We start from the raw sequence: 14,398 nt of genomic DNA, 5'->3' as shown, positions 1-14,398 counted from the left end.
AGAGGGAGAGAGAGAGAGAGAGTATATTAGGATCTGGCTAAAAATACTTGGTTGTGAGGTCTGGGGTCCGCTCACCAACCAAGAATTCACAAAGTGGGACAAACACCAAATTGAGTCTCTGCATGCAGAATTATGCAAAATATATCCTCCGTGTACAATGTAAAACACCAAATAATGCATGCAGAGCAGAATTAGGCCAATACCCGCTAATTATCAATATCCAGAAAAGAGCCATTAAATTCTACAACCACCGAAAAGGAAGCTATTCCCAAACATTCCATCACCTACAAAGAGATGAACCTGGAGAAGAGTCCCCTAAGCAAGCTGGTCCTGGGGCTGTGTTCACAAACACAAACAGACTCCACAGAGCCCCAGGGCAGCAATACAATTAGACTCAACCAAATCATGAGAAAAAAAATAATAATTACTTGACACATTGAAAAGAATTAACAAAAAAACTAAGCAAACTAGAATGCTATTTGGCCCTTAACAGAGACTACACAATGGCAGAATACCTGACTACTGTGACTGACCCAAATTTAAGGAAAGCGCTGACTATGTACAGATACAGTGAGCATAGCTTTGCTATTGAGAAAGGCCGCCATAGGCAGACATGGCTCTCAAGAGAAGACAGGCTATGTGCTCACTGCCCACAAAATGAGATGGAAACTGAGCTGCACTTCCTAACCTGCCAAATGTATGACCATATTAGAGACACATATTTCCCTCAGATTACACAGATACACAAAGAATTAGAAAAAAAAACGATTTTGATCAACTCCCATATCTACTGGGTGAAATACCACAGTGTGCCATCACAGCAGCAAGATTTGTGACCTGTTGCCACAAGAAAAGAGCAACCAGTGAAGAACAAACACAATTGTAAATAAAACCCATATTCATGTTTATTCATTTCCCCTTTTGTACTTTAACCATTTGCACATCATTACAACACTGTATATATATGTAATGTTTACTGTTCATTTTTATTGTTTATTTCACTTTGGTATATTATCTACTTCACTTGCTTTGGCAATGTTAACATGTTTCCCATGCCAATAAAGTCCCTTGAATTGAATTGAGAGGAGGGGAGTTAGAGAGCGAGGGAGAGATAGAGAGAAATTGGAATTGACAAAGTGAGAACAGGGAGTTTCATTTCCCAGACCATTACAGGAGCAATACTTGCAATATATCGTTCTTTATTTTTTTGATTAGTTTAATAGCTACATATAATCTAATTTCCACTGGCCAGACAGTTAACATTGAGATGAAGACATAATATGGAAGTGTTTACTTCAACAGATTTGCTGTTGAAAAAATTAAGGACCAATAGTGACCTGCTCTGTAAGAGCGCTGTGTAAGCAATGCTTTTTGAAACGGAGCTCTATAAGCGTCGTTATGACCTCCATTGTCCATTTGTCATGTAAGTACTGTATTTGATTGCTGCACCCTTGAGTTTGATTTGCACACACCTGAGAGCACCACTACAGTTACTGAATACAGAAGGGAAGAGATGGAGAAGTGGTGGGCTGGGACTCTTTCGCACAGTATTGTTGATAAGTGAAAATTGTCCTTTTTGTCCTTTTTACCCCATATATTTTTCATTCCTATAGCTAGCCTATTAAATAGATATTGATGAAGGAGATTCCTACTCCCACCATTCCATTTACCCTGCCTATCTGCTTCAAGGCATCCATATTTCCCTTCCAACCAGTGGCAGACTGTCAGTGTATGTTCTCCATGTCCACCGGTTGTCTTTGGGAGTTACACAGTGTTATACAGTGATGTGCAGCTTCAGTCCTTAGACGCACACTGTAATTTGACTGACTGATCACAGCTGTGCCTCTCTCTCTCTCTGTCTCTCTCTCTCCTCCCCCCATCCTAATCATCACCCTCAGGAGCTGCTCAACCTCTCTGTAGATGAGACTGGACGTGCTGTGAAGGAGCTAACTTCATTAAGAGACAGGGAAAGATGCATAGGAGTATGGGAGAGAGAGTGGGAGGGAAGTGAAGAGGGAGAGAGATAAATAAGAAGAGAGTGGGGACGAGAGATAGAGGAGAGAGGGGGAGAACAGAGAGAGAGGGGAGAGGGGGAGAACATTAGAGAGAAGAGAGAGGGGGAGAACATTAGAGAGAGGGGAGAGGGGGAGAACATTAGAGAGAGGAGAGAGGGGGAGAACATTAGAGAGAGGGGAGAGGGGGAGAACATTAGAGAGACGGGAGAGGGGGAGAACATTAGAAAGAGGAAAGAGAGGGGGAGAACATTAGAGAGAGGGGAGAGGGGGAGAACAGAGAGAGAGAGGGGAGAGGGGGAGAACATTAGAGAGAGGAGAGAGGGGGAGAACATTAGAGAGAGAGGGGGGACGGGAGAGAGGGAGAGAGGGAGAGAGATAAACAAGAAGAGGGAGGGGGGACGAGAGAGAGAGGAGAGAGGGGGAGAACAGAGAGAGAGGGGAGAGGGGAGAACATTAGAGAGAGAGGGAGAGAGGGAGAGAGAGAGAGAGAGAGAGAGAGATGAAAAAGGAGAGAGGGGATGAGAAAGAGAGTACCCTAGGCCGTTTTGTGTCTCCATATCCATCTGTTGGCATGTCAGTGTTGCCACGGGAGCTGCTACTTCCAATCTTGTCATGCGTGTCAGTGAGTTTAACTGTTAGGTTCTTTCTTCCTATATCTCACAATCGCTCTGTTATTACTGTGTTTGAGCATTGACATAGTCCAGTGTTTTCATTTTCAGAAACATCTACTTCACATCGAAAATCCAACAACTTGATAAGAATGGAATAGGCCTTTCTTCACCACTCAAAACCTGTAGGAAAAGACAACACAAGTACAGAAAATAGATTACCATATTCCTAAAAAACATTTGCAAATGCAGTCTGCCAGAAGTGAGTTCCGTCATCATACCTTATTGACTACTGACATTGCTTTGGAATTATCCAATTCAGGACGACCCATAGCAAGACTCGGAGTGCCACTACCTTGCTGTCTTAAAGGTGATATCCCGAGGCTGATGACTCCTGTAAAGCCCTTTTTATTCATCAGACGACGTGCGAAGCATCTTCGCATTAGCACAGCTGCGAGACTGATTGATTCGTGCCTGAGTGGATAAGGCTGCCTGCAACTGCGTCCTCCATTTCTATGTGCAGCCCACTGAAATGAATTATGGATTGTCTTTTTCTCCCAGTTGCACCGGTGGAAATTAGCTGACCGGTGGAGTTCAGAGGCAGCGAGGTTGTCTTTGGGTATGGGGACGTTCCAGGATTTAACATGGTATGAACATGAGGGTAAATTCAAACATCTGGAAGCAACAAATACAGTAGCATTCACTGCATCTTGTAAAGAGTTTTCACAGACCCAGATTCACAGACTAAAAATGTGGGTCTATGAAACTGGCTGAAAATGACATTTATGTTAGCTGTATTCATACTTGGTTACTGTATTCATACTAACCCTAGAGGATATCGCTATGACTCACCATCCAGTAAAGTTTGACCATGTACTCCCCATAGACGTTATAGAGAGGCTTGTGGCCCTTGACCACCTTACACAGTGAGTAGATGTGTTCCCAGGGCTTCCAGACGTCAGACCCCTGCTCTACTGGCGGCCATTACAGATCTTCCACACTATGTAAATCTCACTCACTATCCACCTGAAGAGCTGGGGAGAGAGATAATGGAAAACACGAAGGAACAGAGACCTATAATGGTTTAATAACAAAACAATCAATTCATTCATAAATCAATGAATCAATTAATTGACTGAACCAAATCGATCAATCACTTAATCTATGAGTGTCCCTATCTCATTCATTGTTGTTCATCAGATATCACACAGGTAGATTACAACAGTGTGTGGCGAGAGCTCACCTCACTGCAGAGCAGGTGCTCAGTGGGCTCTGTGCAATCGATGATGCTCTGAATGTTACTGAACTGCATAATCTGTTTCAAAATGCAACATGACACAGACAATCTTTGTCAAACGGCATTGGGAAGATTACTAGATTACTCTCTGATAAACAGGTTAGCTATTTAAAATTAAAATATTCATGAAACTCAATAATCTTACTTTTCAAATATGCTTCTCTTAAAGAATCTGCCAGAATCTATCCAGGACTCCTCAAGAGGGCATGTTTTCAATGAATATTTGATTAGGGAGTTAATAGACTCCAAAAGGAAACTAATCAAATACGAATTAAAGACCCCACCGATCACCAATTGCTTTGGGTCAAGGGGGATTTTTTTATACATTTTTTCTCTCACACTCCCCCTTCATGGAGCGCCCTTCCATTGTCATGGCAACCGTACATAAAAGCCAAAACCTTGATTCATTCCGCCAATTAAGGGGTTCTAGAATGCGGCTCGTGGAAAGGGGAAGGAAGAGAGAACAGTATCTGTGCCTGATTGCGTTGGTGATTATTCCTGTGCATTTCCTTTTAATAGGAAATTAATGAAACCCTTTTGACATCGCTGAGTGGAAGACGCCCCATGACCTGTGCTGGTAAGCACTAATTCAAAGAGCAGGAAGCTTAATTGCTTAGTGTTGCACAGAGAGAGAGAGAGAGAGAGAGAGAGAGAGAGAGAGAGAGAGAGAGAGAGAGAGAGAGAGAGAGAGAGAGAGAGAGAGAGAAAGAAAGAGAGAAAGAGAGAGAGAGAGAGAGAGAGAGAGAGAGAGAGAGAGAGAGAGAGAGAGAGAGAGAGAAAGAGAGAGAGAGAAAGAGAGAGAGAGAGAAAGAGAGAAAGAGAGAGAGAGAGAGAGAGAGAGAGAGAGAGAGAGAGAGAGAGAGAGAGAGAGAGAGAGAGAGAGAAAGAGAGAGAGAGAGAGAAAGAGAGAAAGAGAGAGAGAGAGAAAGAGAGAAAGAGAGAGAGAGAGAGAGAGAGAGCAGAGAGAGAGAGCAGAGAGAGAGAGAGAGAGCAGAGAGAGAGAGAGCAGAGAGAGAGAGAGAGAGAGAGAGAGAGAGAGGGGAAAGAAAGAAAGAAAGAAAGAAAGAAAGAAAGAAAGAAAGAAAGAAAGAAAGAAAGAAAGAAAGAAAGAAAGAAAGAAAGAAAGAAAGAAAGAAAGAAAGAAAGAAAGAAAGAAAGAAAGAAAGAGAGCGTGAAAGAGTGGGGGAGTGGAGAGATGTCACTACAGTGGGAGAGAAGATTCTGTTAATTAGGCCGTGTTACAGGGTGGAAAAGAATTACTCTTTGTTAACAGCCACACATTCCTGCTCACTACATGGTGGTGTGGCCTGGCCATCTATGGCATTCTGCTGAACTTTGTGATATGGGCTAGTAGTTTCAAGTTTCATGTCTTTAATGTCACATGCACAAGTACAGTGAAATGCCTTTCTTGAAAACTCAAAACCCAACAATACAATAATCCATAACAATGCTGTACTAGAACACTTTCAGCGACGGCGGCAGCCCAACCTTTCCCTCTGGATCCTCAAAGAATGGATGTGGACATGGGACAAAAAGCCCTCTAGGATACGAAAACAGCTTTTGCAGAGGCCCAAACCAGATGGTAGACTAGCTCTACCAGATTTCAGATTCTATTATTGGGCCGCTAACCTTAGGATCATTCAGTACTGGTTACAGAGCAGAGAGATGTTCCCACCCCCAATTTGGCTAGAGATGGAGGCCGCCTCATCTATACCGGCATCATTGTCTTCGCTCGCTCACTCCTCCGTAACAGGCCCTTACTCCTCCTTCACCAAAAATATATGTGTCAAAACAACATTGAAGATCTGGAATCAATTTAGGCACCACTTTGGGTTTCAGACAACCTTTTCTTTGGCTCCGGTAGCCTCAAACCCAGCCTTTTCCCCATCTATGGTTGATGGTGCTTTCTCAACGTGGTCTAGTCTCGGTATTTAAAGATTCAGAGATCTCTATATTAATAATACATTTAGTACGTTTGAACAATTATCAGCTAAATTCGGTATCCCCAGACATCATTCCTTTAGGTTCTTACAAGTCCGGAGTTACGTCCACAGCATAGATCCCTGATTCCCCACCCTTCCTGGTAAAAACACAGTTTGACACATTTCTTATACCACTTCCTACCGTGAAAGGCACCCTGTCAATAATCTAAAGTTAAATTTGTTCTCTACAAACCACCTCATTAAACAATATTAAATCCTCATGAGAGGAGGAACTGGGTGAGGAAATATCTGATGAACTATGGGAAGGGCACTCAAAAGGGTACATAGCTCTTTTATTTGCGCTCGAGACGGTCTCATTCAATGCAAACTCATTCATAGGATCCACTCGACCAAAGAAACATTTACAAGGATGTGGACCCTAATTGTGTACGATGTAACCAGATGTGGACAAGAGCCAAAGAAACATGAGCAGCACTGAAGGCCTACAGAGTCTATGAAATCCTTCCATAGATGGATACCCTTAGGTACATGCAGAGCACATGCCCCTTTGTCTTTCCATTCTCCAAAGTGTCCTTTTCAGTGGTGGTATGATTCCCAAATGTATCATTTTATTTTTTTGTCATCATTATTCTGAACCCACTACCCGCAAGTCGTCGTCAAGTTCAACCTGAACCAGGTTTTCCTCTAGGATGTCACATTCTGACCTTCATTTCCTTTGTTTTGTCTTTATTTAGTATGGTCAGGGCGTGAGTTGGGGTTTGCAGTCTATGTTTGTTTTTCTATGTTTGGTTTCTGTTTCGGCCTAGTATGGTTCTCAATCAGAGGCAGGTGTCGTTAGTTGTCTCTGATTGAGAATCATACTTAGGTAGCCTGGGTTTCACTGTTGGTTTGTGGGTGTTTGTTTCCGTGTGTGTGTTTGTCGCCACACGGTACTGTTTCGGTTGTTGTAGATTTCACATTATCGTTTATTGTTTTTGTTCGAGTGTTCATTTGTCTGTATTAAAAACATTATGGACACTTAACACGCTGCATCTTGGTCCGATCCTTACTCCTCTTCAGACGAAGAGCAGATCTGCCGTTACATAGGACTTTGCCTCTGCTTAGCTCTATTCTTTTTATTTTTATCCTAAAAATCTCTCTAGTCCTTGCTGATGACAAGCATACCCACAACAGGATGCAGCCACCACCATGTTGGAAAATATCAGTGATGGTACTCAGGGATGTGTTGTGTTGGATTTGCCCCAAACATAATGTTTTGTATTCAGGACAAAAAGTTCATTTTTTGCCACTAAAAACTTACTTTAGTGCCTTATTGCAAACAGGATGCATACTCTGTACATGCTTCCTTCTTTTCACTAGTGATTGGGTGTATTGATACACCACCCAAAGTGTAATTAATAACTTCACCATGCTTGCTAAAAGGGATATTCAATATCTGCTTCTTTTTTTTTACCCATCTACCAATAGGTGGCCTTTTATGCGAGCTATTGGAAAACCTCCCTGGTCTTTGTGGTTGAATCTGTGCTTGAAATTCACTGCCCAACTGAGGGACCTTACAGATCATTTTGTGTGGGGTACAGAGAGGGGGTGGTCATTCAAAATTCATGTTAAACACCATTATTGCACAAAGTGCTAGTCCATGGCATGCAACTTCTTATCTGACTTGTTGGGCACATTTTTGAAGTTATTTAGGCTTGCCATAGCAACGGCGTTTTATATACTTATTGATTTAAGACATTTCAACTTTTCATTTTCTATTAATTTGTAAAAATGTCAAAAAACATAATTCCACTTCGACATTATTGGGTATTGTGTGTAGATCAGTGACACACAATCTAAATGCAATCCATTTACCGTGTGTGTGTGTGTGTGTGTGTGTGTGTGTGTGTGTGTGTGTGTGTGTGTGTGTGTGTGTGTGTGTGTGTGTGTGTGTGTGTGTGTGTGTGTGTGTGTGTGTGTGTGTGTGTGTGTGTGTGTGTGTGTGTGTGTGTGTGTGTGTGTGTGTGTGTAGTGCAAGGCCAGCCATGCTGTGGGATCCATAAACCCAAGATGAAAGAAAAGGGATGCCTATATTTATCCAGCCTGCTCAAGTAACTCCTCTCTTCGCTGGCATAGGCCTCCAGTGCTTTGTGGAAGCAGGGCATAGGCCTATCTTCAACTGATGATGAATAGCTTTCCTCTGACCTCACAGTTGCTGAAATTCTACCCACAGCACTGTTTAGGCTATGCATATTACTTCTGATATAGACTGATACATTTTCCTTGGTGGTGGTATTGACACAATAATATGACCCCTTCCCCACACAGTCAGTAGCTTGGATGGGAAGAGCCGATGGGCAGAGATTTCAAAGCAGAACCCTGGCAAGTTGCCCCCTGTACAGCTGGTGCATGAATTCAGTGGTTGGGCGTTTTGGAAATCGAGAGCAAAGCGAACCCTGAAGCTAGAGAAAACTAATGGCAGCTTGCAGGCTTGCTACATGTCCAAAATAACAAGAAGCTGTTATTTAAGAGCAAGCTACCTAGCCAGTGAGAAAGATGCTGAAAATTGTCTAAACTTGTTGTGTCTAAAATTACGCAACTTTAACTATATTTCTTCTGGCAGATGTTCAAATTTCAAGGGCTTAAGCCCAAAGAAGACGGAAGTGACGAATCACGTACAGCAGTAAGCCTGGTTGGAGTCCCTGCCCAGGTCACCCCTCCCACACTACATTAACTGAGAGGGACATGATGATTGATTGACAAACGTTCCTCAATCGAGGGATGAAAAATGCCTTGTACTCTGAATTGTCCTCATATCCTAACTGTTACACGAGCAGATGAAATACTGCTAGTTTTACGGAAAACGGTCTATTTCAAATAAAATCAAATTGTATTGGTCACATACACATGTTTAGCAGATGCTATTGCGGGTGTTGCGAAATGCTTGTGTTTGTAGCTCCAACACTGCAGTAATATCTAATAAGTAATATCTAACAATTTCACAACAATACACACAATACATACAAATTTAAAGTAAAGGAACAGAATTAGGAATATATCAATATTTGGACGAGCAATGTCGAAGCGGCATACTCTCCTTCCAGACCCATATCAAACATCTCCAATCCAAAGTTAAATCTAGAATTGGCTTCCTATTTCGCAACAAAGCATCCTTCACTCATGCTGCCAAACATACCCTTGTAAAACTGACCATCCTACCAATCCTCGACTTTGGCGATGTCATTTACAAAATAGCCTCCAATACCCTACTCAACAAATTGGATGCAGTCTATCACAGTGCAATCCGTTTTATCACCAAAGCCCCATATACTACCCACCATTGCGACCTGTACGCTCTCGTTGGCTGGCCCTCGCTTCATACTCGTCGCCAAACCCACTGGCTCCATGTCATCTACAAGACCCTGCTAGGTAAAGTCCCCCCTTATCTCAGCTCGCTGGTCACCATAGCATCTCCCACCTGTAGCACACGCTCCAGCAGGTATATCTCTCTAGTCACCCCCAAAACCAATTCTTTCTTTGGCCGCCTCTCCTTCCAGTTCTCTGCTGCCAATGACTGGAACGAACTACAAAAATCTCTGAAACTGGAAACACTTATCTCCCTCACTAGCTTTAAGCACCAACTGTCAGAGCAGCTCACAGATTACTGCACCTGTACATAGCCCACCTATAATTTAGCCCAAACAACTACCTCTTTCCCAACTGTATTTAATTTTAATTTATTTATTTATTTTGCTCCTTTGCACCCCATTATTTTTTTATTTCTACTTTGCACATTCTTCCATTGCAAAACTACCATTCCAGTATTTTACTTGCTATATTGTATTTACTTTGCCATCTTGGCCTTTTTTGCCTTTACCTCCCTTCTCACCTCATTTGCTCACATTGTATATAGACTTGTTTATACTGCATTATTGACTGTATGTTTGTTTTTACTCCATGTGTAACTCTGTGTCGTTTTATCTGTCGAACTGCTTTGCTTTATCTTGGCCAGGTCGCAATTGTAAATGAGAACTTGTTCTCAACTTGCCTACCTGGTTAAATAAAGGTAAAATAAATAAAATAAATAAATAGACTAAAATACAGTAGAATAGAATATAATACAGTATATAAGAGATGAGTAGTGCAAAATATGTAAACATTATTAAAGTGACTAGTGTTCCATTATTAAAGTGGCCAGTGATTTCAAGTCTATGTATATAGGGCAGCAGCCTCTAACATGCTACTGATGGCTATTTGACAGTCTGATGGCCTTGAGATAGAAGCTGTTTTTCAGTCTCTCAGTCCCAGCTTTGATGCACCTTTACTGACCTCGCCTTCTGGATGATAGCGCGGTGAACAGGCAGTGGCTCAGGTGGTTGTTGTCCATGATGATCTTTTTGGCCTTCCTGTGACATGTAGGTGTCCTGGAGGGCAGGTAGTTTGCCCGCGGTGATGTATAGGGCAGACCACACCACCTCTGGAGAACCCTGCTGTTGCGGGTGGTGCAGTTGCCATACCAGGCAGTGATACAGTCCGACCGACAAGACGCTCTCAATTGTGCATCTGTAAAGGTTTGTGAGGGTTTTAGGTGCCAAGCCAAATATCTTCAGTCTCCTGTGGTTGAAGAGGAGCTGTTGCGCCTTCATCACCACACTGTCTGTGTGGGTGGACCATTTTCATCCTCATACTATGTAGTAGGGCTGAGAATTGCCAGAAACTTCACTATACGATCACAATACTTAGGTGCCGATACAATACAGTGGGGCAAAAAAGTATTTAGTCAGCCACCAATTGTGCAAGTTCTCCCACTTAAAAAGATGAGAGAGGCCTGTAATTTTCATCATAGGTACACTTCAACTATGACAGACAAAATGAGAAAAATAAAATCCAGAAAAACACATTGTAGGATTTTTAATGAATTTATTTTCAAATTATGGTGGAAAATAAGTATTTGGTCACCTACAAACAAGCAAGATTTCTGGCTCTCACAGACCTGTAACTTCTTCTTTAAGAGGCTCCTCTGTCCTCCACTCGTTACCTGTATTAATGGCACCTGTTTGAACTTGCTGTCAGTATAAAAGACACCTGTCCACAACCTCAAACAGTCACACTCCAAACTCCACTATGGCCAAGACCAAAGAGCTGTCAAAGGACACCAGAAACAAAATTGTAGACCTGCACCAGCCTGGGAAGACTGAATCTGCAATAGGTAAGCAGCTTGGTTTGAATAAATCAACTGTGGGAGCAATTATTAGGAAATGGAAGACATACAAGACCACTGATAATCTCCCTCGATCCACGCAAGATCTCACCCCGTGGGGTCAAAATGATCACAAGAACGGAAGAAGAAGAAGAAGATCACAAGAAATCCCAGAACCACACAGGGGGGACCTATTGAATGGCCTGCAGAGAGCTGGGACCAAAGTAACAAAGCCTACCATCAGTAACACACTACGCCGCCAGGGACTCAAATCCTGCAGTGCCAGACGTGTCCCCCTGCTTAAGCAGGTACATGTCCAGGCCCGTCTGAAGTTTGCTAGAGAGCATTTGGATGATCCAGAAGAAGATTGGGAGAATGTCCTATGGTCAGATGAAACCAAAATATAACTTTTTGGTAAAAACTCAACTCGTCGTGGTTGGAGGACAAAGAATGCTGAATTGCATCCAAAGAACACCATACCTACTGTGAAGCATGGGGGTGGAAGCATCATGCTTTGGGGCTGTTTTTCTGCAAAGGGACCAGGACGACTGATCCATGTAAAGGAAAGAATGAATGGGGCCATGTATCGTGAGATTTTGATTGAAAACCTCCTTCCATCAGCAAGGGCATTGAAGATGAAACGTGGCTGAGTCTTTCAGCATGACAATGATCCCAAACACACCGCCCGGGCAACGAAGGAGTGGCTTCGTAAGAAGCATTTCAAGGTGCTGGAGTGGCCTAGCCAGTCTCCAGATCTCAACCCCATAGAAAATCTTTGGAGGGAGTTGAAAGTCCGTGTTGCCCAGCAACAGCCCCAAAACATCACTGCTCTAGAGGAGATCTGCATGGAGGAATGGGCCAAAATACCAGCAGCAGTGTGTGAAAACCTTGTGAAGACTTACAGAAAAAGCTTGACCTATGTCATTGCCAACAAAGGGTATATAACAAAGTATTGAGATAAACAAATTTGCAAATTAATTAATTAAAAATCCTACAATGTGATTTTCTGGATTTTTTTTCTCATTTTGTTGAAGTGTACTCATGATAAAAATTACAGGCCTCTCTCATCTTTTTAAGTGGGAGAACTTGCACAATTGATGGCTGATTAAATACTTTTTTGCCGCACTGTATGTATTGCAATTCTCACGATTCTATATGTACTGCGATTCAATACTGTGATTATATTGCAATTCAATGGTCCAAACATATTTATCACCATATGTCTGCTACAGAGTGACAAGAGAGAGCCATGAGAGAACTAGTTTTGATCAGTCATCAAAATAAAAGTGCTAAAAACAAATTGGCTCCCTAATTAAAAATAAGAAGGAGAACAAGCTATGAAGGAAAAATACTGGAGTTTTGGTGCATGTACAGCCAACTAAGGCAAAAACAATATTGAGATATTGTCAAAACGATACGATACATTGTCAAAAATAATATCCCGATATGTAACTGTATTGATTTTTTTCCCACATCACGACTAGGTAGCAGAAGTCAAAGCAGCCATTTTGGAATGGCAGTCAGCCAATCAACTCATTTATTGTTCAAGACGAAGTGCCATTCTATAATCGATGCTGTGGCTAGTACTAGCTCGTATGAGGACAAAAACAGCAGTTTACTTAAAAAACTAGCAGTCATTAAATCTTCTTGGTGTAACAGTTTGGATAATGGGACAATTCGGAGTACAACGCATTTCTCATCCCTGGATTGAGGTATATGTTTCCAAGCCTTGCACCAGCTCCGCTGTGTCTTAATCTACACAGGAATGCTGTCTGACTATAGTGCAGCTGTAAGTAAGCGGGTCGGATCTGCTGGTTACCAGTGCTTGATTTATTCTGGGGGAACTTTGTACCAGCTCCTCTATAAAACAAAGTGACCTATCACTGGCCCGGATTCACACACAGTGTCAAAAAAAGGTTGATCAATGCGGAATAAAGGCAGGATCTGCATTGAATAGCAATGGAGAGTGGTCATTCAAATCCTTATTCAAGATTCATTTCCACTAGTCTGTGAATCTGGTTTATGCACACCAGTAGACTTTGAGTTTGAGAATGCGCAGATTGAAAATGCGCAAGCCTGAATGCACAGGATGCGCTGTTCAAAATGGTCAAATTAGGGTTTTTATGGTTATGAAAAAAGAAAAGTAATGCAATTTTAATATTGTGTTTTCCTTTTTAAATATATTATGAATCATATTATGATTATGAATCTGTTAAAAATCTACATATCACATATCACCCATAATCAGAATTAGGCCTAAAACCTGTGTCTCTCTGTGTATCATCTGAGTGTGTGCCAGTGGAAATGGGCCATTGTCAGAGGAGCAAGAGAGAGACATTTCAGCAGCAGGTAGCCTATAAAATAATGATAGACTAATTATTTAGCATAGCCTGTTAAAACGGCCAGCTGATTCTAGCCATCCCTTCCGGTTAGTTCTAGTGGGACAGTTTAGTCTCCCATTCAGAGGACCCCCACTTTTGTTAGTGTCTTATTGGTCAAGGTCACGCCAAATAATTTTCACGACATCTCCTTCAGCCTATCAGTGGCTTTGATTTGCGGGACTACAGTTTCAGTTAGTATGTGACCCCAACCCGCTGTGTGGTCAGAAAACTGCTTTCCCCATGCTGATGAGCACTTCCGCAATTTTCCCATCCTGCTGAACTTCCTCCTGTGGATTGAGTAACTGTATGTCTGATGTTTAATTGTGAGTGCATCTAAAGCTAAGTTTGGTGGTTTATTGTGTACAATTACCGTGTGTTGAGCTTGTTAGCTAGCTCACGCTCCCACTAGCGTTAGCACTATTGTTAGCATTTTGCATTGGAATGCATGAGCGTAGGCTGTTTAGTCTATTGCCATGTGACTAGGCCTTCTGACTGCTGTAGTGTATACCCCTTGCTGTTTTATAGTTACCTGTGCTAGCTTATACAGCGATGTCATTCATATTATAGAAGTGCTATGGCCTGTTTTTCTTTCACCTCTTTTCTTTCAGGATCACAGTTTTCTGTCAGTTCTCACAAGACATGATTCTCAGTTATCTGAACCCTGAGTGGTCAGATGTGTGTGAATGTGGACATCTTCTTCCATTAAACTTATCTGATAAAGAACAATCAATCTTCACATGATCACTAGTTAACTACACATGGTTGATGATATTACTAGATTAACTAGCTTGTCCTGTGTTGCATATAATCAATGCAGTGCCTGTTCATTTATCATCGAATCACAGCATACTTCAACTTCGCCAAACGGGTGATTTAACAAAAGCGCATTCACGAAAAAAGCACAATCGTTTCACAAATGTACCTAACCATAAACATCATTGCCTTTTTTTAAATCAATACATAGAGGTATATTTT

This window comes from Oncorhynchus kisutch, linkage group LG21 (assembly GCF_002021735.2).
Source record: "Oncorhynchus kisutch isolate 150728-3 linkage group LG21, Okis_V2, whole genome shotgun sequence".
Lineage (NCBI taxonomy): Eukaryota > Metazoa > Chordata > Actinopteri > Salmoniformes > Salmonidae > Oncorhynchus > Oncorhynchus kisutch.
This window is presented reverse-complemented; position numbering follows the sequence as displayed.